Here is a 23,774-nt window from a genome sequence, read left to right as displayed (position 1 = left end):
GAGGAGACAGTCATTTCCAGCCAACGGAAATAGAAAGACTTTGGGCTGGAACATGGGGTTTATGTGGTAAGTTAGAGGAAAAAGGACTAAAAAGAAAGGTATAGACTCAACATCAGATTAAAGAGCTTAGATGAATCCGTTGATATTTATCCCTCAAAATCCATTCTCCTCTTCTTCCACCCTAAGAGAATTTTTAACTGTATACATCGGACTTAGGGATGAGTATATGACTAGGTTCTAGTTGACGGGATAGAAATGGTCTATGGCAGATAGCCAGAGTAATGCCTTTGCCTCCTTCCTGGTCTCTGGCTCAATTCTATTGCCTAGAAAACAAATACCACCTTGCACTATGGGCCCAAAAAACACACCCCGAGGAAGGAAAACAAAGAGCTGAAAGGAACCTAAGTCCCTGAGGACTTCATGGAACTGGGCTGCCATAATGGTGCTGGATTGCATACCTCTGGAAATTTCTGTGAAAGATATATAACCTTCTGTTTTATTTAAGCCAGTGTTCAGCTTTTCAATTACTTACAAATGGACCTAATCCTAACTAACACAGAATGTCATTTCTTTTGGTTTTGAGTTTGGGTAGCGTCTTCAGTGTCTAACCTCAGCTTAGGGTCCAAATATACAGTAACTCTAGCATCCTCTCAGTACTCACGCAGAGGTTAAAACAGGTAATGTTAAAAATATGCTAGGGGCCCCTAGATGGCTCATTCAGTTGAGTGTTTGACTCTTGATTTTGGCTCTGGTCATGAACCCAGGGTCGTGGCATTGAGCCCTGAGTTGGGCTCCGTGCTGAACATGGAGCCTGCTTGAGAGTCTCTTTCTCTCTCCCTCTGCCCCCTCCCATGCTCGTGCCCTCTCTCTAAAATAAATAAATAAACAAGCAAACAAAACAAAGTAAAATGCTAACTTCTGACAGCCTGCTAACCCATTATCTTGAGGGGCTGGCCTATGAGCTATATTGAATATAAATCAAAATGTAGGCAACTAATTGACCTCCATAGTTCCAACTATCAGATGCTAAGCTTTTTACTAAAATAATCATAAAAAGGAAGGTGAGTTAAGAGTACTCTAAGAAGAAGGGATAACATGTAAAAAGGTATAGCAATCAGAATGCACAATGGCCTAACAGAAAATAGCATAAGGAGTAACTAATCAGGAACCTCAGAGGAGATCGTATGTGCTACATTAAGAAGCTGGACTTTATCCTGTAGAAAACAAGAAGAAACTAACAGGTTTTAAGAACGGGAATACAACAATTAAAATTTGTAGGAAGCTCTTTTTGGCAATCAAGTAGCTGATGAATAAGAGGAAATACATATCAAAGGCAGGGAGAAGAGCTAGAAGGATACCACAAAAATATAGGAGAGACCTCAGGCAAGGAAAATAAAAGCAAAAATACATTATTGGGACTACATCAAAATAAAAAGCTTTTGCACAGCAAAGGAAACCATCAACAGAACAAAAGGCAACCTACTAAACAGGAAAAGATATTTATAAATGATGTATCTGATAAGGGGTTAATATTCAAAACATATAAAGAACTTATCCAACTCAACACTAAAAAAAACCCAATTAAGATATGGGCAGAGGACCTGAATAGACACTTTTCCAAAGAAGATGTACAGATCGCCAATTGGCCCATGAAAAGCTCAAGCATCACTAATCATCAGGAAAATACAAATCAAAACCATAATGAGGTAACACCTCACATCAGTCAGAATGGCTGCTATCAAAAAGACAAGAAACGAGTGTTGGAAGAGGATGTGGAATAAAGGGAACCCTCATGCACTACCGGTGGGAATGTAAATTGGTGCAACCACTGTGAAAAACAGTATTGAGCTTCCCCCCAAAGTTCAAAATAGAGATACCATATAATCAGTTTTTCCACTACTGAGTATTTACCCAAAGAAAGTGAAAACACTAACTCGAAAAGGTATATGCACCCCTATGTTCACTGCAGCATTACTTACAATAGCCAAGATATGGAAGCAATCCAAGTGCCCAGACAGATGAATGGATAAAGATGTGGCATGTGTGTAGGTATGTATACAGACAGACAGACAGACATACAATGGAATATTACTCAGCCATAAAAAAGAACGAGATCTTGCCATCTGGGACAACATGGATGAACCTAGAGGGCATTATGCTAAATGAAACGAGCCAGAGAGAGAAAAACAAATACCATATGATTTCACCTATATATGGAATCTAAAAAACAAAACAAACAAAAAGACAGACCTTTAAATACAAAGAAAAACTGATGGTTGACAGAGGGGAGACAGGTTGGGAGATGGGCAAAATAGGTAAGAATGGGGATGCGCCTGGATGGCTCAGTCAGTTAAGCGTCCGACTTCGGCTCAGGTCACGATCTTGCAGCTTGTGAGTTCGAGCCCCGCGTGGGGCTCTGTGCTGACAGCTCAGACCCTGGAGCCTGCTTCGGATTCTGTGTCTCCCTCTCTCTCTGCCCCTCCCCAGCTCACATTCTCTCTCTCAAAAATAAACATTTAAAAAAAACATATAAAAAGGATTAAGAAATACAAACTTTCAGTTATTAAAAAAAAAAAGTCATGGATAGGGTATATATTCAACAAAATATTATAATAATGTTGTATGGTGACAATGCTGACTACATTTATTGTGGCAAGTACTGAGTGATGTACAGGATTGTTGCATCAGTATGCTGCACACCTGGAACTAATATAACATTGTGTGCTAGTTACACCTCAATAAAAAATAAAGTGCAATGTTCTTAAAATGTTAAAAACAAAACAAAACAAAACAAAACCAGGAGAGAGATGACAAGGGCCTGACCTAATACAGTGTTAGTATAAAGAGAAAGCTGGGGTAGATTCAAGGTCAATTTAGAAAAGCAAGCTTTTCAGTCCAGTCTCCAAGTTAAAAAAAAAAATATATATATATATATATACACACACACACACACATATATATATGTATGTATATGTATGTATGTTAAAGCAAGCTTTTCAGGAATTATAGGGGCTGAGAAGAAGATAGAGTCAAGACTGATCCCCAGGTTTCTAGCACCAGTGACCAGGTGACTGATGATACCATTAAGTAAAAAGAAAATATGAAGAGATTTCGTTTTGCAGAAGAAAATGATGAAATCCACTTTATCCACTTCCAGTCTGAGGCATCTGTGGGCTATCCAAGGAAACAGTCTGCAGTTGGGTGAGAAATGTGAGCTAGAGATGAAGATTTCTACATCATCAGGATACAGGCAATATTTCTAAGAAGAACAGCAGGACAATCGAACTCTCAGGGACACTGCTGTTTAAAGGACAGGCAGAGGGAGCAGAGTCATGAAGGAATGGAACAACCACAGAGTAGAGTGTACAGTCAACATTTTGAGAAGTTTTTTTTTTTTTAAAAAATTTTTAATGTTTATTTATTTTTGACAGAGAGAGAGACAGAGCACAAGCAGGGGAGGGACAGAGAAAGAGGGAGACACAGAATCCGAAGCAGGCTCCAGGCTCCGAGCTGTCAGCAAAGAGCCCGACGCGGGTCTCAAACCCACAGACTGTGAGATCATGACCTGAACCGAAGTCAGATGCTCAACCGACTGAGCCACCCAGGCGCCCCGACATTTTGAGAAGTTTTAATTAGAAGGGCAGCTGACAAGAAGGGGAGGATGAAATGGGCTGATAAATTAGGCAGGAACAGGACAGAGTAGAGAATTGGGGGCAACTGTCAAGATTCTTCCTCTTAAAATAGAAGAGGGATGAACATATGATTATAGATTACAGAGAAGCAGCAAGTAAAGCTGAAGAGGCTGAAAATGACTACTTGTATATGGTCCTAAAAGAAACCAGCAGGTATGAGCATTAAAAAACTTCTCAGAAGGCTGTGTGATATGCGCCAGATAATGCTCCAAACTATTCGTCATTGGAAGTGACATATTTACTTCACTATGTTACACTGGTTTACTTTTGCTTATATGGTTTAATTATGCTGAGTGGTAGGTATTTTCTCATGTGACGATACTAACTCCACCATTACAGTATAAAGGGTAACACCACAGGGTCATTTTATTTCTCCAATATTAATTCCCAGCATCTGGCACAGTGCACTATACAGAACTCAATAAATGTTGTGGAGTCCAAAAACCACTAGCTTCCAGTGTGCCAAGCAGGAGGAGCAGAGAATTCAGGATGGGGAGTAGGTGTAAGCCCCACTCAGTACTACCACTTAATAGTTTTGTGTCATCAGGCAAGACACTATTTCTCTAGGACTCAAATGTCTTTGTCTGTAAGATACCATAGGAACATCTAGACTAATGGGCTTCAGGGCTGCTATAGAGCTCTAAAATACACAAATGCATTATTGGGATTACAGGGCTGTTGTAAAGCTCTAAAATACACACATTATTAATTACATATTACAGGAAGTTGTAGTATGGTAGAAAGCACATGAACATAGAAAACTCAGGTTTGATCATTTACTAGCTGGGTAGAACATAAGCTAGCTATGTAACCTCTCTCTACTTTAATTTTCTCACCTATAGATGGGCTAAAATGTTCCTCTCAGGTTTGTAATAAGAATTTGAAAAAAAAAACATGAATATAAAAGTGGTCTTTAAACTTGGCCCATTCCCTAAATTACTACCAGGGCCAAGTCTACTGCACTTTGTAAAATCAACTCACAAATGCCTAGAACACAGAGTAGATACTCACTAAGCACATGGCCATCTACTGAACAAAAGTTTCATTTATCAAGGTCTAGACTATGAAGTACATTTCACAATGAGGATATCACACGACATCTTGAAAATTCAGGACTGCCCTCTGTCAGGATCCTCATTCGTGAGCTTAAAGACAGAACCTGTTAGTACAAGGCAGTTTGTTCTTTCCATCCACACGGAGTGATAAATGCTGCTGTCCTCCATCTCAGTGCTGATGGTTGTCACAAAACTGAAGTGTATGTGTTCATCAAAGACTTCAGGAATCTTCAGGTGGAAGGTTCTTTTACAATGTAAACTTATCACCAACAGCAGACAACACAGGGCAGGTGCTATGCCACTAGGGACAGACACCACGGTTCTTATCAAAGACCGGTCTCAAGCAGAATGCCAACAGGATTTTTGGAAGTGTTTAACAAAAGTCAAAGAGGTTACATTGTTATCTTTTATATACTTGGCAGTTCAATGGGGCATCAGGATGATTCAGTTGGGTGTTTGACTCTTAATTTCAGCTCAGGTCTTGATCTTATCTCACTGTCAGTGAGTTCCTTAGTGAGTTCAAGCCCCACATCAGGCTCTGTGCTGACAGCATGGAGCCTGCTTGGGATTCTCTCTCTCCGTCTTTCTCTCTGCCCCTCCCCTGCTCGCACACACTCTCTCTCTCAAAAATAAATAAATAAACATTTTTTTTTAAAAAGAATAAAAAGTGTGTAGGGAGGGTACTCAACTCACCGTGTGTCAAAATAATGTTCGCCAAGTTTAAATAGCATCTTTAAACTGGAAGCTTTAGAACCACTTAAACTCAAGCCAATTCAAGGGCAATAATCTAATACACAACTTAAATACAGGCAAACGGAGGGATGGCAACACTAGAGGCATACTCACGTTAAAATAAGTCCTAGTAAGCCAGCCATCACGGGAACTTAACAAGTTATTCCTCATGGCCCCATGCTTTAAAAACTCTTCCAAATAGTCTAGAGGTTTGTTTCATATTCTTTTTTTCCTAAAGACTTAAAAGCAAAGCCAGGCGCCTTCATTGGTCATTTTCCAGGATACGCTATTGGAATAGCCTTCCAGGAATGTAGATAGTGTACACAAGAATACATGGGCTTTGAATTAGAACATTAAGATTGCAAAATGGATCAGTAACATAAATCTACTCAAAATCTGTTGGGGCAGTTTTAGGAGGAACAGTAGGTGGGAAAGGAAAACTGAAAACCAAACAGACTGAAAAATGAGGAAATACAGGATGGAAAAAGATCTTTAACTGGAGCCTTTTAAAAGGTTTGGGGGGGGGTGGAGGGGGTAATCTATGACTTTCTGGAAAGAACAGGTGTCAAATTACATCTCACTACCTCTGTAGTTGGCAGAGTTCTAATGCATTTGTAAAAGTATTCTGAATTGGTTCTGAAAGCCAGGGAGCCAGGAGTCTTGGGTGATGTTGGTTCCATTACCAAGTTGTGGAGTGTGCCTGTGAAAATCTCAACTGCATTGTGCCTCAAATCTGAACCATAATGTGCTCTTGTAAAAGTGCTTGGAGAAAGTCAGGATGAAGTGCAAATTGGAGGATAAAGTGCTCAGTACATTTTTGCCAAATAGATTAGTATAAGAAAAGAATGTCCAGTCACTTAAAACTCCTCATCACTGTCAAACCATTCACACTTGATGTTCCCGGCAAAGGGTCAGGACAAAGTCGGTATGAAACTCAACACAACTGAAAACAGAACACTTCTGACCACTAACACTGGAAGATACACAAGACAAATCTTCATACCGGTACGCAAGATCAATATGTACTTCACAAAAATACTTTATGGTGGAGTACCATACTTCATGAAGTGTGAATACCAATACCACTAGCCTCACTCACAACTTCAAAAAAAAAAAAAAAAAATCCAGAGGGAGGAAATGAAGAATAAGGGTGCAAAGGAGAGTCGCTTTTTCACCGCACCCATTTGAACCACCTGAGCTCACTGCATGTATACATCGTCTTTTCCTTTCATATACTGTTATCTTTTTGAAACATAAACATTTTTAAGTGATCTATCTGGGAATGAGCTAATAATCTACCAAATGGCTTTTTAATTCCTCATTGTTATCAACTGCCTGTGAAAAAAGTTCCAAACTGGAATTTGGAATTCCATGTGGAATATAGAATATTAGTAATAATTTTTAAAGGAATTAGGGAAGGAGGAAGAAAAGAGAAATAGCATGGTGGCCAAAAGGAAATAAATACTTTTGTAACACAGCAACTGGCAAAGAAAAAGAAAGAATGAAACCCACCTGAGCCGCAGAACGAGCCTAAACGAGGGGAGGGTAAGACAGAGCCAGAGCACACAGGCTCCCCAGGGCCTTAACAAAGGTGAAGCAAAAGTCCACCGTGACGTGTACAGAGGGGTTGGAAGAATACCCTCAGGCCTGCAGGGTCACTTCCTTTGCTAGCCAAGTTAAATGGGTTAATAAAAGTTAAGTAAATATTTTATACAAATTACCCAAGCTGTATCAAAACTACTGTGACTTTGGAACCACAAGGACTCCAGGAGGCAGAGCTTACAAAGCCGTAAGCCCAGGGATGCTCCGGGAGCTCTGGGCTTCCCAGGCACCTGTCACTGTGGAGACAACCAAAAAGAGCGGTGCTTCCTGAAGCAGGAAGGTGCTTCGTGTGCAGGATGCACATTACTGCAAGGGTAAATGGTTGGGAACAGATTCATAGTTGTTGTTTTTAATGTTTACTTATTTTTGAGAGAGAGACAGAGACAGAGACAGAGACAGAGTGTGAGCAGTGGAGGGGCAGAGAGAGAGGGAGACACAGAATCCAAAGCAGGCTCCGGGCTCCGAGTGGTCAGCCCAGAGCCCGACGTGGGGCTCGAACTCAGGAACCGTTAGATCATGATCTGAGGCGAAATCGGATGCTTAACGACTGAGCCACCCAGGTGCCCCCAGATTCACAGTTCTAAAAAATAAATCATAATAATTCGAAATATGCATTAATTTAGGATGAGCCTAAATATCAAGGAAGAGTTTTCATAGCATTAAACTAATGGAGAAGAGGGAAACACTCCTAGGTAGTTTTAAATTATTTTCAGCCATCTGACATGGGACCGACTTATGTACAGCTAACCCATCTTATCTATTCATCGGAGAAAGGCAGCAAAACCACACTCTAAAAGCTACCTGCTGGTATTTTGTTACCAAATACTTGAAAACAAAGCTTAAACTAAACATTTTGGGAGAGGCTCTACCAATTCACTTTTAGTTTCCTTTGGTCAGATGACACCTTGTTCCCTTCATCTTTCTGCACTTAGGTGCCTATTTCCCTTACAAGACAATCTGAGAATAAGAATCTCTTTATCACTTGTTTAATAAAATTGGGGACAACAAATATACTTAGTTTTCTCTGCTCTTTTTTTGCACTTTATCAAGTGGTTCCCATTAGGCTTATTTGCCCGTCCGTTCGTTCATGAAATGTGTGCCCTCACAAAGCTTACAGCCTCATTTAGTTTCATTCAACAAAGATGAACAAAAACCAAAAAATAAAAAAATCCTGAAAACAAAAACAAAGATGAACCAGACACCAGATCTATGTCAAATGCTGGACTAAACGCTGAAAGAAAGTGAGAATGAGTAAAATCCAAACTCTGCCCTCAGAGCATCCACAATCTAGAAGGAAATTCACAGAGATAACACAAACCTGAAATACGCCACACAGAAATAGTGAATTCAAACAGAAGTGATTCACTTTTGGAAGCATGATCAAGGAGGCTGAAGGTAAATCGTGAGCCATTTTGAAAGACAATGAAGACTAGGTTAACGGGATGGAGAAGAGCATTCCAGGCACAGGAAACAGAACGTGAACAGGCACAAGAGACATGAAACATGGCTATGAAGTGATACTGCTAAAACAGAAAAGACGTGGGGAGAGCACGTGAGGCAGGAGGCTTGACTGCAGGCGGGGGACAATGGTTAGCTCATGACTGACCTTGCTCAGGTCAGCCTCCTCTTATATGGATAAAAGAAAACTTGATAGATCACTGCGAATACAAAAGGTGAAAAATGATGAGAATTTTTTAATCCTTAAAGGACTGGGCAATTAGGAGTTTGTTACCTTAAGGGAAGCAGTTTCAGTACAGAGAGGGCATAGAAACCATAGCATAGGGAATGAAGGAAATAAGTGAAGACTGAGTATAGACCATGCCTTTGAGAAGCTCAGATGAAAGCAGAAAAGATAGGACAGGTGATGAAGAAACACCAAGTGTTCAGAAAGAACAGTTTTAGATCTTGGTCTTTCTTAAAAAGGACAAAAGAGAAATGTGTAGGCTGAATTTGGGGGTGAGGCAGGTGGAGGAGGTTAACAACATACCAACGAAACAAGTCTAAAGAGGAAAAGCTCGTGAACATTCCTCTTAGGATTACTAGCTTTCTCAATTTTTACAAGTTTATTTTTTATTGTTTGTGTGTTTGTTTTTAAAAAGAGCAGGGGAGGGGCAGAGAGAGAGCAAGAAGGAGCAGAGGAGGAGAGAGACAGACAGAGACAGACAGACAGACAGAAAATCTTAAGCAGGCTCCACGCCCAGCTCAGAGATTGATGCAGGGCTGGATCTTACAACCGTGAGGTTATGACCTGAGCCGAAATCAAGAGTCGGACGCTTAACTAAGCCACGCAGACACCAGTGTTTATTTGTTTATTAAAGCCCATTTAACTTCTGCATTGTGGATTCCTAACACCATCACCAGAAAGCTTCCTTTTTAGAAAAACCCCCACTACACCCAAATCTTGCCAGATTCTCAGACATTTCAGGTACCTGGGACTTTAGTTTGTTTTGTTTTCTAAATCTCTCTCATCTTTAGCATAAATGTACCCCAATAAAACATAATTACCCTGTGGGATATATTTTTCCCTCCAGGAATGATTAAATTAATGAATAGATGAAGGTCTATTAATAAGCTTCTTTCTAAATAATTGTTTTTTAAAAATGTAAGTGATAGGGGCGCCTGGGTGGCGCAGTCAGTTAAGCGTCCGACTTCAGCCAGGTCACGATCTCACGGTCCGGGAGTTCGAGCCCCGCGTCAGGCTCTGGGCTGATGGCTCAGAGCCTGGAGCCTGTTTCCGATTCTGTGTCTCCCTCTCTCTCTGCCCCTCCCCCGTTTATGCTCTGTCTCTCTCTGTCCCCAAAATAAATAAACGTTGAAAAAAAAAATTTAAAAATGTAAGTGATAGACATTCCAAATTTTTAAAAATTTCCAGTTGAAAATCAGTGAGAGACCTGTAATCCCATGTAGTTTCCATGTAGATGTAGTTTCTTGTTTTATTAGGTAAGCTAGCATGTAAATAGGTGTTACCAAAAGCTATTGATATCAGAAGCACATCATATCATATTAGAGCCACAGCCAGAGCAGGAAGCTGTGGTCAACAGATGTAGCAAGTAGGTTAAGCCTGAGGATGCACCTAATGGTGTGTATTTTTTCTGGGCCATTTTCCCATGCTATGTAGATACACAACTTTTTAACGAAATTCAATTACTTTTAGGTAGTTGCATAACCTGCCTTTTTCCTAAATAGCTCATGAAAAACTTTCTATACCAATAAATACATATCTACATAATAATCATTTTTCAGGTTTGTAAAGTATTCCATTAAACAATCTTTTGCCGCTGAAGTCATGAATGACAGCTATCTTGCCCATAAAAACACTTCAGGGACATTGTCCAAGGCAGTACAATTAAGCTAGACAGTCTCATCCTGTATGACGTATCTAATTTCATTTATCACAAAGTATGCATACCTGTAATTTTATCTCACTTAACCTCCTCTGACCATTATGTACTATACCTTAGTGGATGCCTTCTTGGGATGAAAAGTAAGGAAAATAAGCTAATTAAAGTTTCAGAATGAGTCTGTAGAATTATAGTTCCCCAATTCATAAATTTACTCTAAGCATTCCAAGTGCAAAACTTGACCGCAGCTGATAAATCCATTATCATAATACACCATGCCACAGTTTCACAGCCTACTAAGAACCACCCTGTTTCTCAGTCTCTCAACTGCACACTAAACTACACCCAAGTGTAATAATGTGGCATATCAACTCTTTTTGGTAGCAGATTAAAAAAAAAAAATCCAACACTGCCAAATGAAATGTGAATTCAGACTCCTGGTCAGTCCTTGGGTTATGCTTTTAGAGGGGCACTGCTTCCCCCTTCATGTACCACATCACTTTGCTTCACCTTAAGAGCATGACAGACCTTAAAATATCTAACCCAAATTCTTTACTTCATTATAGTAGTGACGCCAAAGATGTCTAAAACTGTGACTCCGTGTTACCAGTGAGTATGGCTTCAGAGCTGTCTATGTTGTCTACGAAAGAACTATATTGCATATGAGGCATGTTTAATGTTGGACAAAAAGTCCGTTTTCTCATCTACAGCCACACAGTAGCAAACAGGACTGCCCCTCCTGGGCATGGTCTACTGGACATAAACACAGCACTTGACAGGTCTTATCTAAATGCTCTAGCCCAAGAAGGTTACGATTTTGATGAAAAAGTAGTTAAAAAATTAAGAACATACCGCTATTAAAAAAAAATAAAATGCAAACATACATACACACATACATAAAAAGAAAACACTGCTATTTAGACTTAAGTACCTCTTTATGTGAAAATATTTCTAAGCACTTCTTCCTTGATTTGCAGTTTCTTACTGTCCAGAAATGTTGGCTTAAGCCAGTTGTCTATATCCTATGAAATCATGCATTCTGAAATTAAAAAAAAAAAAAATCACTTTCCATACACTTTCAGCCATCACAAGAACAGTGAAAAACGCTCAACATTCACGAGTTCCACTCTTACTCCCCGTCTCAACCCCTTCACAAACAAATTTGCATCCAACCCTACCTTTCCATATGGCAAGATTCCATTTGGGAAAATCTCAAGGCTTTAATGTCTCACTCACTCAAAATTAAGGAGGTAGATACATTTGCTCTTGAGTCAATGTTCTCCAAAAGCCAAGTCTCCCCACACCGAGATTAACAATCTTTTAAAGGCTAGTAATTTCCATAACCACCCTCTGAAATAGACAAACTGACACTTATCTCTGTTTACAGGACACGAAACTGAGCTGACTTGCTTGAGTTTCCACGGCCCAACCAGCATGCTAAGTCATACTTTCGGTACCCCTAATCTGTTGAGTCATGCTATCTTTACTCAAAAAAAAAAAAGAAGGTGTATTTCATGTCAACAGTATATGACACCACGCACAAATCATAGAAACACAACTTATTAAAATAATCGAGGGGCGCCTGGGTGGCGCAGTCGGTTAAGCGTCCGACTTCAGCCAGGTCACGATCTCGCGGTCCGTGAGTTCGAGCCCCGCGTCAGGCTCTGGGCTGATGGCTCAGAGCCTGGAGCCTGTTTCCGATTCTGTGTCTCCCTCTCTCTCTGCCCCTCCCCCGTTCATGCTCTGTCTCTCTCTGTCCCAAAAATAAATAAACGTTGAAAAAAAAATTTAAAAAAATAAAATAATAAAATAAAATAAAATAATCGAAAACGATCATAGCCAAAACATGCCTTGTAAGCACATCAGGGGAACTGAACCACAAAACTAAGCAGCAGGGCTAGTCTCGTCACCAAAGGGGCAAAAATTATTTTTAACTTCTCCTTCCCACCAAAGAGCAATGGATATTAGTCTCTTGAACAGAGTAGTTTTCATCAGAAGAAAATCATATATGCATGCTATCTTTCAACTGTGAATACACAAGTTTAAGGTCATTACTCGGCTGAATACAGAAGAGATTACCCCCATTATCTCTCCTCCTGAACACCTACAAAAACTATTAAGTTAAAGCAAGGCCTCACTAGGAACAAACTACTAGTCCATCACTCTGCAAGCAGCCTTATAGCAGAATTTATACACCATTCCAGCACATAACCAGGGATTGCCAGGATGTTAAACAGCAGCTACACAGAAAAGTTGCAAAGTTTCCAGATCACTAGCCTCTTCCACATTTAGTGCTATGGTGGTTTGCCCAGTGGTAGGTAACATGTGCTGTTTCTAAAAACCAAACTGCCTGGAGGTAAATCAGAACTGACTCTACTGCTCTGTGTGACTGTGGGCAAGTTACTTCGGTTCTCGGAGTCTCCATTGCCTCATCCATAAAAAAGAGTAACAGAGAGCCCCCAGCTCCCAGCTCATACGGTTGCTAAAGAATGGAGACAATATGGGTAATAAGTGTTTAGCACAGTGCCTGGCACCTAGAAAGCACTTAATAAATATCCATTTACTATAGTTTCTACTGCCACCGCTATTACTACTCCCATCACCACCCAGGGAGCATGGTAGCATTAATGTACAGCTGGGGGGACTTACTTGTAACTTTGTTAAATAGATTTGATCTAACTGTTTTTGGTCCCAGGACCATGCCAATTAATGCCAATTAGTGACTCAGGCAATAAAAATGTCTGACACTTCTAATGTCATTCCTCCTTAACTAGAAGGTCTTTCCCCTTCTTCCCTAAATTTTATGTATTCTTCAATATCTTGCTCAGAATAAACTTCACAGATACCTCCTGCCATAACGGTCCTTTTCCTTTGAGCTGAGCTCAGGGTATCTACTGCCTAAAATTTTCAGCGGGCGATTAATCAGTCACATGTTAGCATGGTATCATTTTTGTCCTACATGCCATTATTATTTAACTTTGACCCAGTAATGTGATTTTCATGTGTTTATGTCTCATGGCCTTCGATTGTATAGCTCTTGAGGGTAAGGACCATATCATAATGTTTCTTTGTATCTATCAAGGACCGGACCTTTACACATAATCAGCACTCTATAAATGTGCTAATCAATGAGTTTTCTAATCACTTTTGATTGTGGATATCAAATGTATTTTACAAAACAAAAAAAAAGCAGTTTTATTAATAAACTGAGACCAGAGTCCTTGTGAACAAAAATGCTTCATAGCTACTGAAACGCATAATTATGTCTACCTCTCCATGGAGATTCCAAAAATAAGAGATGAAATGATACAGCAATGAATCAGGAGCAGTCAGAAATATTTGCTACCTAGCACAAGTTAAATTCTTCTGCAAAAACTATAGTCACAACAAATTTAATACTGATTATTTTAGTATCCATATTAATACTTCACATTTTATATGCAAAAGCTAGTGATTTATGCCATACTTGAGAACAGGCACTGTTTAGTAACGAAAGATGAATATATGTGCCTTTCTGGTGAGAATGTAAAATGGTATAGCTGCTGCGGAAAACAGTATGGCAGTTCCTCAAAACATTAAACTTATAATTTACCATATGACCCAGCAATCCTACTTGTGGATACATAAAAAAAGGACTGGAAGCTTGGACTTGAAAAGATATTTGTATATCAGTGTTCATAGCAGCATTATTCACAATAGCCAAAAGATGGAAATGACCCCAATATCCGTGGATGGATGAATGGATAAGCAAGACGTGGTGTGTATACGGATAATGAAATATTACTCAGCTTTGAAAAGAAAGGAAATTCTGACACGTGCTACAACATGGGTGAACTCTGAAGACATAATGTTAAGTGAAAGAAACCAGATATAAAAGGACACATACCATACGATTACACTTATATGAGGGATCTATATAGTAGCCAAATTCACAGAGAAAGAAAGTAGCATGATGGTCGCCAGGGACTGGGGAGAGTGAAGCATGAAGATTCCTGATTCATGGGGACAGAGTTTCAGTTTAGGAACGTGAAAAAGTCCTGGAGATGGATGGTGTTGATAGTTGTAGAATAATGTGAATATACTTAATGCCACTGAACCATATACTTTAAAATGGTTAATGGGGCGCCTGGGTGGCTCAGTGGGTTGAGCATCCGACTTTGGCTCAGATCATGATCTCACGGTTCGTGGGTTCGAGCCCCGCGTCAGGCTCTGTGCCGACAGATCAGAGCCTGGAGCCTGCTTTGGATTCTGTGTACCCACCTCTCTCTGCCCCTCCCCCACTCATGGTCTGTCTTGCTCTGTCTCTCAAAGATAAATAAATGTTTAAAAAATTTTTTTAAATGGCTAAAACTGCATTTTACCTTACATTTTACCACAATATAAAATATTTCAAAAAATTATGGAACATATGCCATACACACACACAGTGTGTATATATATTTATATATATATTTTTATATATTTACACATTACATATTATTAATATATATGTATTATATATGTATTATATATTTATAATATGTATAAATATATTTTTATATATTTATATATTATAAATTTATATTTATATACTATAAATTTATATTTATATATTATAAATTTATATTTATATATATGTGTATTTATATATATATATAAATAAGATGAACATAGAGCAAGTCTCAAATTTCTGGTTATTACTCCTCCAGCACACTTACCAAATTAGTGCCAACAATTCACTTAAGAATGTGAAACAGTGAGTAAAGGATAAACTAGCCAAGTCTCAATAAATCCATTTTGCGAGAGGTTTGATTTATAAAGTATACAATCTTCACTAATCACTTTCTTGGACTCCTTTACTAACAATGTTCATGTGGACAAACAGCACTAACGGATAAGGGGCTAACAGAGTCAGCATTTTTAAAACTTCCAGAAGAAAAGGAAAAGAAGAAAAAAAAAAAAAAAACTTCCAACGGGCACTTGACTTTACAAAACTCATGCCTTAAATTACTAATAGTACCTATGAGAAACTGTGTTCGTCACACAAGAGTCACAAGAGTAAGGATTTAATAATTTACATTTGTTTTCAACATTTGAAGAGTTATAATTCTTTCCTAAAATTCTTTGCCTATTTAACTATGAACTAAGTAACAATACTGTGATAATAAGTAAAAACCTTCTCAAATAAGAAGTGTTTTTACTGAGATGATGGCATCTGACAATCAGAACTTAGCATCTGAGACATCCTTGGTATTAACTTATTCTCTTAAAATGTTATGAAGACATGTGCAAGCATGGGAGAAAAGAAAAAGTACTGAAGACAAGGGTTTCCTGAAACACTGCGTCTCTCACCAGATTTCATAGCATAGTCGAGTGTCATTATTATAGAATTCATTATTTGCAAATTCACCTATTCAATAAAGTTTGTTTGTGGCCCCCAAATCCATACTTGCAGCTCACAGGCATGTGCAGATATTAAGTTGAATCGCCCACCGCGCACGTATCCAGCTGAGATAGAACAAGGCAGCCCTCTGCCATCCTGCTTCAGCTCTCACACTGTAAGCAAGCACCCTTTTTGCGATTTAGCACCAGGTTTTTCATATTCTTCTGTTTTCATTATTACGATGGCTCTGAAGTGTCCTGCAGAAGTGCTGTCTAGTGTTCCTACACACAAGAAGCCTGTGATGTGCCTTATGGAGAAAAGACTGTTAGACACGATTTACTCAAACATGAACTGTACTGCTATGCACTCTGAACTCAAAGTTAAGAGATCAACAATATATGTTGAATAAAATGTCTTTAAACAGACACACATATAAAACAAGGTTATGTATTGATCAGTTGACAAAAATGTGACCAGAACTGGCAGGAACCTAACCTTGTTATCTCCCACAGGAGCAATGGTTACACATTCACTCATTCAGTGTTCACGGGCACTTTGTTAAAGAAAACAACCCCGGGGGGTTGGGAGTGGCTGGGAAGAGGGGGGTGGAGATCAATGGAATAGAAAAGACGTCCAGTAACAGGCCCATGTAAATATGGCAGGAAATGGCAAAGAGATCAGTAGGAAAACATGAAACTTGAGTAACTGATCCTGGGACAAGTGAGTATCAACATGAGAAAGGGAAAAGTGAATACTTCCCTCACAACATAGAAAAACTCAACTCAAGCCTTATCCTTATGAAAAGAAAACGGTTATTTTTTTCTAATAGGAGAAGAACTTTAAAATCTTGATTTAGGGAAATATTTCATAAACATAAAGAACCATAAAGGAAAGGTTGGCCAGTAAAATAAAAAAAAAAAAACAACTTTTGATCAAAAGACATTAAACATGAAAACACATAAGACAGAAACTGGAAAAAGATGCTTCCAACACATGTAACTAATATGGAGAATTCCTAAAAATAGTGAGAAAAAGAAAAACAATCCAACAGAAAATGACCAAAGATATGAACACATTATTTAACAGAAGATAAAATTCCAACGACTAATACATACATGTAAAAGATGTTCAAGCTTAATAATATTCAGAAACAAAAATTAAAATATCAATGGAATATTATTTTATATAAATTAGCAAAACTTAAAAACTCTGACACTACCAAAGTACTGGAGAAAATGTGGAAGAACACAAACTCTTCCACTGATACTGGGAGTACAAATACCTTAATAAAAACTGGTACAAATACCTTGGAAAACACTTTATCACTGTCTAGTTAAGTTGAAGATGCACATATCCTGTGATATGGCAATTCTACTTCTCAGTGTAAACTCTGTAGGAACTTGCACAAGTGTACAAGGAGACAAGCATAAGAATGTTCACAACAACAATACTGTGTTAAATTATGAAAATCCTGACCAAATAAAGGCCTTTACATCCAAGAACAGGCTTGAATACATTATGCTATATTCATAAAATGCAATGTTACACAGCAATGGAAACTAACAATTGATAGTTCTCTGGTTTTCTCATCAACATAAATGACTTTTAAAATCAAGAAGTCTAAGACACAAATAAATGGAAACATATTCCATGCTCATGGATTAAAAGAATAGTTAAATGTTCATGCTACGCAAAGTAATACAGATTCAATGCACTACCTATCAAATTCCAAAGGCATGCTTTACAGAACTAGAACAAATAATTCTAAAATTTGTGTAAAACTACAAAAGACCTGGAATAGCCAAAGCAATCTTGAGAAAGAAGAAGAAAGCTGGAAATATCATGCTACCTGATTTCAAACTAGACTATAAAGCTACAACAATCAAAACGGTATGGTATAGGCAAAGGGGATTAAGAGTACACGTATCCTAATGAGCACTGAGAAATGTACAGAATTGTAGAATCGTTATATCGTACATCTGAAACTATCATAACACTGTATGTTAATTATACTTCAATTTTTAAACAAGTGACTTGAATTTGGTATAAAAACAGATAACACAGATCAGTGGGACAGAACTGAGAGCCCAGAAATAAACTCACACAATATATGGATAATTAATCTCTGACAAAGAAGTATACAATGGAGGACAGTCTTCAATAAATAGTGCTGGGAAAACTGGACAGCTACATGCAAAAGCATGAAACTATATCACTATTTTACAACTCAAAATGGATTAAAGGCTTGAATGTAAGACCTGAAACCACAAAATTCCTGGAAGAAAACATAGATGGTAAGCTCCTTGACTCAGTCTTAGCAATGTCTTTGTGGATCTGACTCCAAAGGCAAGGGAAACAAAAGTAAAAATAAACAAATGGGACTATGTCAAACTAAGAAGCTTATGCACAGTCAAGGATATCATCATCAAAACGAAAAGGCAGCCTACGGAATGGGCGAAGAGATTTGCAAACATGTATGTGACGAGGGGTTAATACCCAAAATATACAAAGAACTCACACAATTCAACAACAACAACAAAAAAATCCAAACAACCCAATTAAAAAATGGGCAGAGGATCTAAATAAACATTTCTCCAAAGACACACCATATGGCCAATAGGCACATGAATTCTCATCATTACTATTAGACAAATGTAAACAATTCAAAACCACAATGAGATATCATTTAACACCTGTTACAATGACTATTATCAAAACGAAAAGAAACAGCAAGTGTTGGAGAGGATATGGAGACGAGGGAACCCTCATAACGCTGTTGGTGGGATTGTAAATTAGGGCAGCCACATGGAAAACAATATGGAGATTCCTCAAAATATTAAGAAAAGAACCACCATATGATCCAGCGATCCTACTTTTGGATATTTATCCAAAGAATACAAATATACTAATTCAAAAATATATGCACCCTTATGTTCACTGCAGCATTATTTACAATATCCAATATATGGGAACAACCTAAGCGTCCACTGATAGATAAATGGATAAATAAGATGTAGTATATTTATACAATGGAATACTATTTAGCATAAAAAAGAATGAAATCTTGCCATCTGGGACAACATGGATAGACTTCAGGGTATTACACTAAGTGAAATAAATCAAACACTGCATGATGTCACTCAAATGTGGAATCTAAAAAACAAAACAAATGCACAAACAAAACAAAAATAAACTCATAGATATAGAGGATTGTGGTTACGGGGGTGGGAAATGGGTGAAGGGGGTCAAATGATTGGTGATGGATGGTAACTAGACCTGTGGTAGTAACCACTCTGTAGCGTATGCAGATATGAATTACAAAGCTGTATACCGGAAATTTATATTAAAAAAAAAAAAAAACCACTGTATTTCAAGCTGTATTACAAAGCTGTAATCATCAACAGTATGGTTCTGGCACAAAAACAGACACTCAGATCAATGGAACAGAATAGAGAACCCAGAAATGGACCCACAAACATATGGCCAGCTAATCTTTGACAAAGCAGGAAAGAACATTCAATGGAATCAAGACAGTCTCTTCAGCAAATGGTGCTGGGAAAACTGGACAGCGACATGCAGAGAAATGAGCCTGGACCAGTTTCTTACACCATACACAAAAAGAAACTCAAAATGGATGAAAGACCTAAATGTAAGACAGGAAGCCATCAAAATCCTCAAAGAGAAAGCAGGCAAAAACCTCTTTGACCTTGGTCACAGCAACTTCTTACTCAACACACCTCCAGAGGCAAAGGAAACAAAAGCAAAAATGAACTATTGGGACCTCATCAAAATTGCACAGCAAAGGAAGCCATCAGCAAAACTAAAAGGCAACTGACAGAATGGGAGAAGATATTTACAAACCACATATCAGATACAGAATTAGTATCCAAAATCTATAAAGAACTATCAAACTCAACACCCAAAAAACAAATAATCCAATGAAGAGATGGGCAAAAGACACGAATAGACACTTCTCCAAGGAAGACATCCAGATGGCCAACCGACACATGGTAACAAGCTCAACATCATTCATCATCAGGGAAATACAAATCAAAACCACAATGAGATACCACCTCACACCTGTCAGAATGGCTAATATTAACAACCCAGGCAACAACAGATACTGGCAAGGATGTGGAGAAAGAGGATCTCTTTTGTACTGCTGGTGGGAATGCAAACTGGTGCAGCCACTCTGGAAAACAGTATGGAGGGTCCTCAAAAAATTAAAAATAGAACTGCCCTACGACCCAGCAATTACACCACTAGGTATTTATCCAAGGGATACAGGTGTGCTATTTCGAAGGGACACATGCACCCCCATGTTTATAGCAATACTATCAACAATAGCCAAAGCATGGAAAGAGCCCAAATGTCCATCAACAGATGAATGGATAAAGAAGATGTGGTATATATACACAATGCAGTATTACTTGGCAATCAAAAAGAATGAAATCTTGCCATTTGCAACTACGTGGATGGAACTAGACGGTATTATGCTAAGCGAAATGTCAGAGAAAGATACATATCATATGACTTCACTCATATGAGGACTTTAAGACACAGAACAGATGAACCTAAGGGAAGGGAAGCAAAAATAATATAAAAACAGGGAGGGGGACAAAACATATGAGAGTCTTAAATATGGAGAACAAACAGAGGGTTATGGGAGGGGTTGTAGGAGGGGAGATGGGCCAAATGGGTTAAGTGGCATTAAGGAATCTACCCCTGAAATCACTGTTGCACTATATGCTAACTAACTTGGATGTAAATTAAAAAAAAAATAAATTAATTAAAAGATATTCAATAAAAAAAAAAACACTGTTGAAAGGATAAAATAATTGTAAAAATATTTACAGTAAATTCCACTTCTACAAAATTCAAAAACAGAATTAATCATATTGTTTACGGTCACATATATATATGTAGTAAAAACTGTAAAGAAGTTAAAGAATAATAAACACAAAATTCAGGGTTGTGGCATCCTTGGAGGGTGGGGATGTATCATCAGCGAGGGGCACAAAGGGGGCAAAAACAGAACTCTCAGGTGTCTCTTTCAAACCTTCTCTTCCTCTACCAGTCCCCTCTTTCTCTCTTCCTCTCACAGTCCCATGTAATTAATCAGCAAGGTCTATCGACAGTCCAAACACCCTGATTCCACTCAATTCTTTCTGTCCCCATTACTTTACTCTGGTTTCAGCCTTCATCAACCGCTCACTGGGACTGCTCCAATAGCTTCCTTCCTGATCTCTCATGACTATACAATCCCTTCTCCACAACAGAAGCCAAGTGATCTTTTCAAAATTCAAGTCAAATCATGTCCCTTAAATTCACCAAAGGCTTCCCTTCACACTTAGAATGAAATCCAATCTCTTTATCATGGTCTTTAGGGCTTCCTTGAATCTGTTCTCTGCTCACCTTGCTCACCGAACCTCCTCCCACCCACTAGATTTCAGCCAGCCTGGCTTTCTACTTCTCAGAACTGCCAAGCTGATTCCCTCTTAAGGCATTCCCAGGAATGCCTTTTACCTGGCTCTTGGTTTTGCTGGCTTCATCTCAGCATCCAAGCCTCAAACAAATTCAAACACAGATGTTACCTTCTCGATGAGCTGCCTCTGGCCAACCCATCAAAAAGAGCCCCATTACCACCATTAATCACCATTACTCCAGCCACTTTCGTTCTTTAAACCACTTACTACTACATGTTTAGTGCTTGAGTCCCTCTCCTAAGTCCCACAAAAGCTGAGATTTGTCAGTCCGGCTCAGTGTTATGGAGAGGAGTATCTGGCAGAGGGCAACAAATATTTGTTGAATGAATAAAAAAGTGAATTTTACTTTGATTAAACATGATGTAATATCTTCTAGCAATGAGATGAAAATCAAGTATACCAGTGATGAGCATGACAGAATCAAAAGAGAAATTTTGAAAATCACTAGAAAAGCACTAACCTCAGATGACCTTTACTTTAAATAATCTTTTCTTAACAGTGCTAGTAATAGATCACATTCCTAAGGACCATGAATGAGTTATTAGTAAAAATTTCACATAGCCGGTTTTGGAAATGTGTCATCTTGTTTACCTCTGTTTCTAGAAGAGCCCTGTGATTAAGAGCTCGGGGCTTCAGTTCAGCCTGAGTGAAATCACGAATCTGCACTGGAATTCGAGCAAGTTACTTACCTCTTTACGCCTGCTTTCTCATTTGTAAAATGGAACTATTAATAGCTATTTCGTAGTCATTAGAGTCACCGTGAAGATTAAATGGAAGTTTTTTAAAGCATTTGGTTGTGTCTGGCATGTCGTAAGTGGTCAACAGATCATGCTGAGGAAAGTCCAGACAAATGGGACAGCTTAGAAGAGTCAACCACCAGACACCCTCTGCCTCTAGCAGAGGTGGACTAACTATGTACCTAGAACACATGCCAGGACTAAATCCGTTCCCTGCCAAAAAGAAGTCCAATGTACACACAGGTAGTACGTAAGGATGGGAAAAGCACTCCGAGAACACCAAAGGAGTGACTCCCTTCACCGAGCTTGGCCACACATGAAACTGAGTCTTAAAAGAGTCACAGGAATCCCCTAGATGAAAAAGGGGGAAAGCACGTGCAAAGGCCCAAGTAAGTCAAAGTGAGAAACTGCGCTGGTGTGGTGTGTGTAAGCAGGGCTAGAAGTTGATGTTGGGCGGGCAGGACCAGATGGAATGAGGCGAAGGCCCTCCGTTTAAAAGTTTGCAGTTTTCTTTAGGCAGAGGGGAGGTTAAAGGGGGAAATTTTAACATGCCAATTGAATTTAAGCACCACACAGGTCCACTGTTAGTCTAAAATGGAAAATAAATGTTAAGCCTGAATCCTTGAAACCCTGAGCAATTTGCTTATTAACAATGACTGACGTGAAACCTATTCTCACCACTTTTCATCACTTCCATAACCACTGCTATCATGCTGATCATTATGACCACAGCAGATAAAATTTATTGAGCTTACTACGTGCTTTGCACTCTGTTGTTTTACACATATTACCTCATTCAACTGTCACTTTCCCTTATGAATGATACTATTATTACTGCCACTTTATGTATCAGAAAAGCAAAGTTAATGTCAGATGGCTAATGAGTAAAGGTAACAGAATTCAAATCTAGGCTGCCTGACTGCTAAGCCCTAAAATTAAACCAATCTGCTGAACTGGTATTACTCAGTTCATTTACATCATTTGCACCAAAATTATGTGTGTACCTACTGTAATTTAAAGCATCATGCTAGGTAAGTGATTCTCAAATTTTACTGTACAGAAGACTCACCTAGGCAAATTCTAAGATTCTGATTCAGTAAGTCTAAGGTGGAATTTTTGGAGACCTGCAATTTTAACCATAAATTCAGTCAATTCTGATTCACTTGGTCCATGAACTCTGATAAACCCTGTGCTAGGTGTCCTAGAGATTCGAGGACATTTGGGCCTCCTGTGCTCTATGAATTTATAATCCAAAAGGGGTAAAAAAAAAAAAAAAAAGAAAGAAAAAACACACACAAATATCACAAAGCAATGTAGGAAAAGTAGTATTGACAATACAGGCAAGAAAGACTTCAAGGAAGAAGATGATAAAATGATGTAATAAAATGATGAGTAGGAATTCATGAAGAACACATTTCCCAGATTTTTAGGAATCAAGTTAAAAAAGAAAGTACAATGAGTAGACAGCTTGGCGGGAACAGAGGATCTGCATTTAGGAATGGAAAAACAGGGTCAGGATAAAAGTAGGCGCTCCAGAACACCGTCAATGTCAACTTCAACAGTGTAGACTTTATTCAGTGCCGGCACTAGGAAGTTAATGGTTTTGGAGAAGAGAAACGATAAATTAGGGCATTGTTCTTTGGAAGAGTACTCTGATGAAGCTGTGTGAGATCAAGTAGAATGAGAGTAACAGACAATGGGAACAGTGAGGCTGTTAGCATTCTAATTGCAAAGAAATCCAAGTCAAGAGAGGGTAACGAAAAAGAT

General features: G+C 38.6%; 1 protein-coding gene across 3 annotated transcripts in view; it reads right to left on the bottom strand.

Annotated features, from left to right (window-relative positions):
- LOC122483080 (tubulin-specific chaperone cofactor E-like protein) overlaps positions 1 to 23,774 on the bottom strand; it is a 161,266-nt gene that overhangs the window by 134,188 nt on the left and 3,304 nt on the right. For 2 of the 3 annotated variants that reach the window (XM_043579646.1, XM_043579644.1), the window contains exon 2: positions 11,354 to 11,461. The exons of the other annotated variant lie outside the window; for it this stretch is intronic. The gene's annotated coding sequence lies outside the window, so the exon portion shown is untranslated. The remainder of the gene's footprint in view (positions 1 to 11,353; positions 11,462 to 23,774) is intronic. 3 annotated transcript variants of the gene reach the window in all.

Source organism: Prionailurus bengalensis, chromosome D1, assembly GCF_016509475.1.
Source record: "Prionailurus bengalensis isolate Pbe53 chromosome D1, Fcat_Pben_1.1_paternal_pri, whole genome shotgun sequence".
Classification (NCBI taxonomy): domain Eukaryota; kingdom Metazoa; phylum Chordata; class Mammalia; order Carnivora; family Felidae; genus Prionailurus; species Prionailurus bengalensis.
This window is presented reverse-complemented; position numbering and strand designations above follow the sequence as displayed.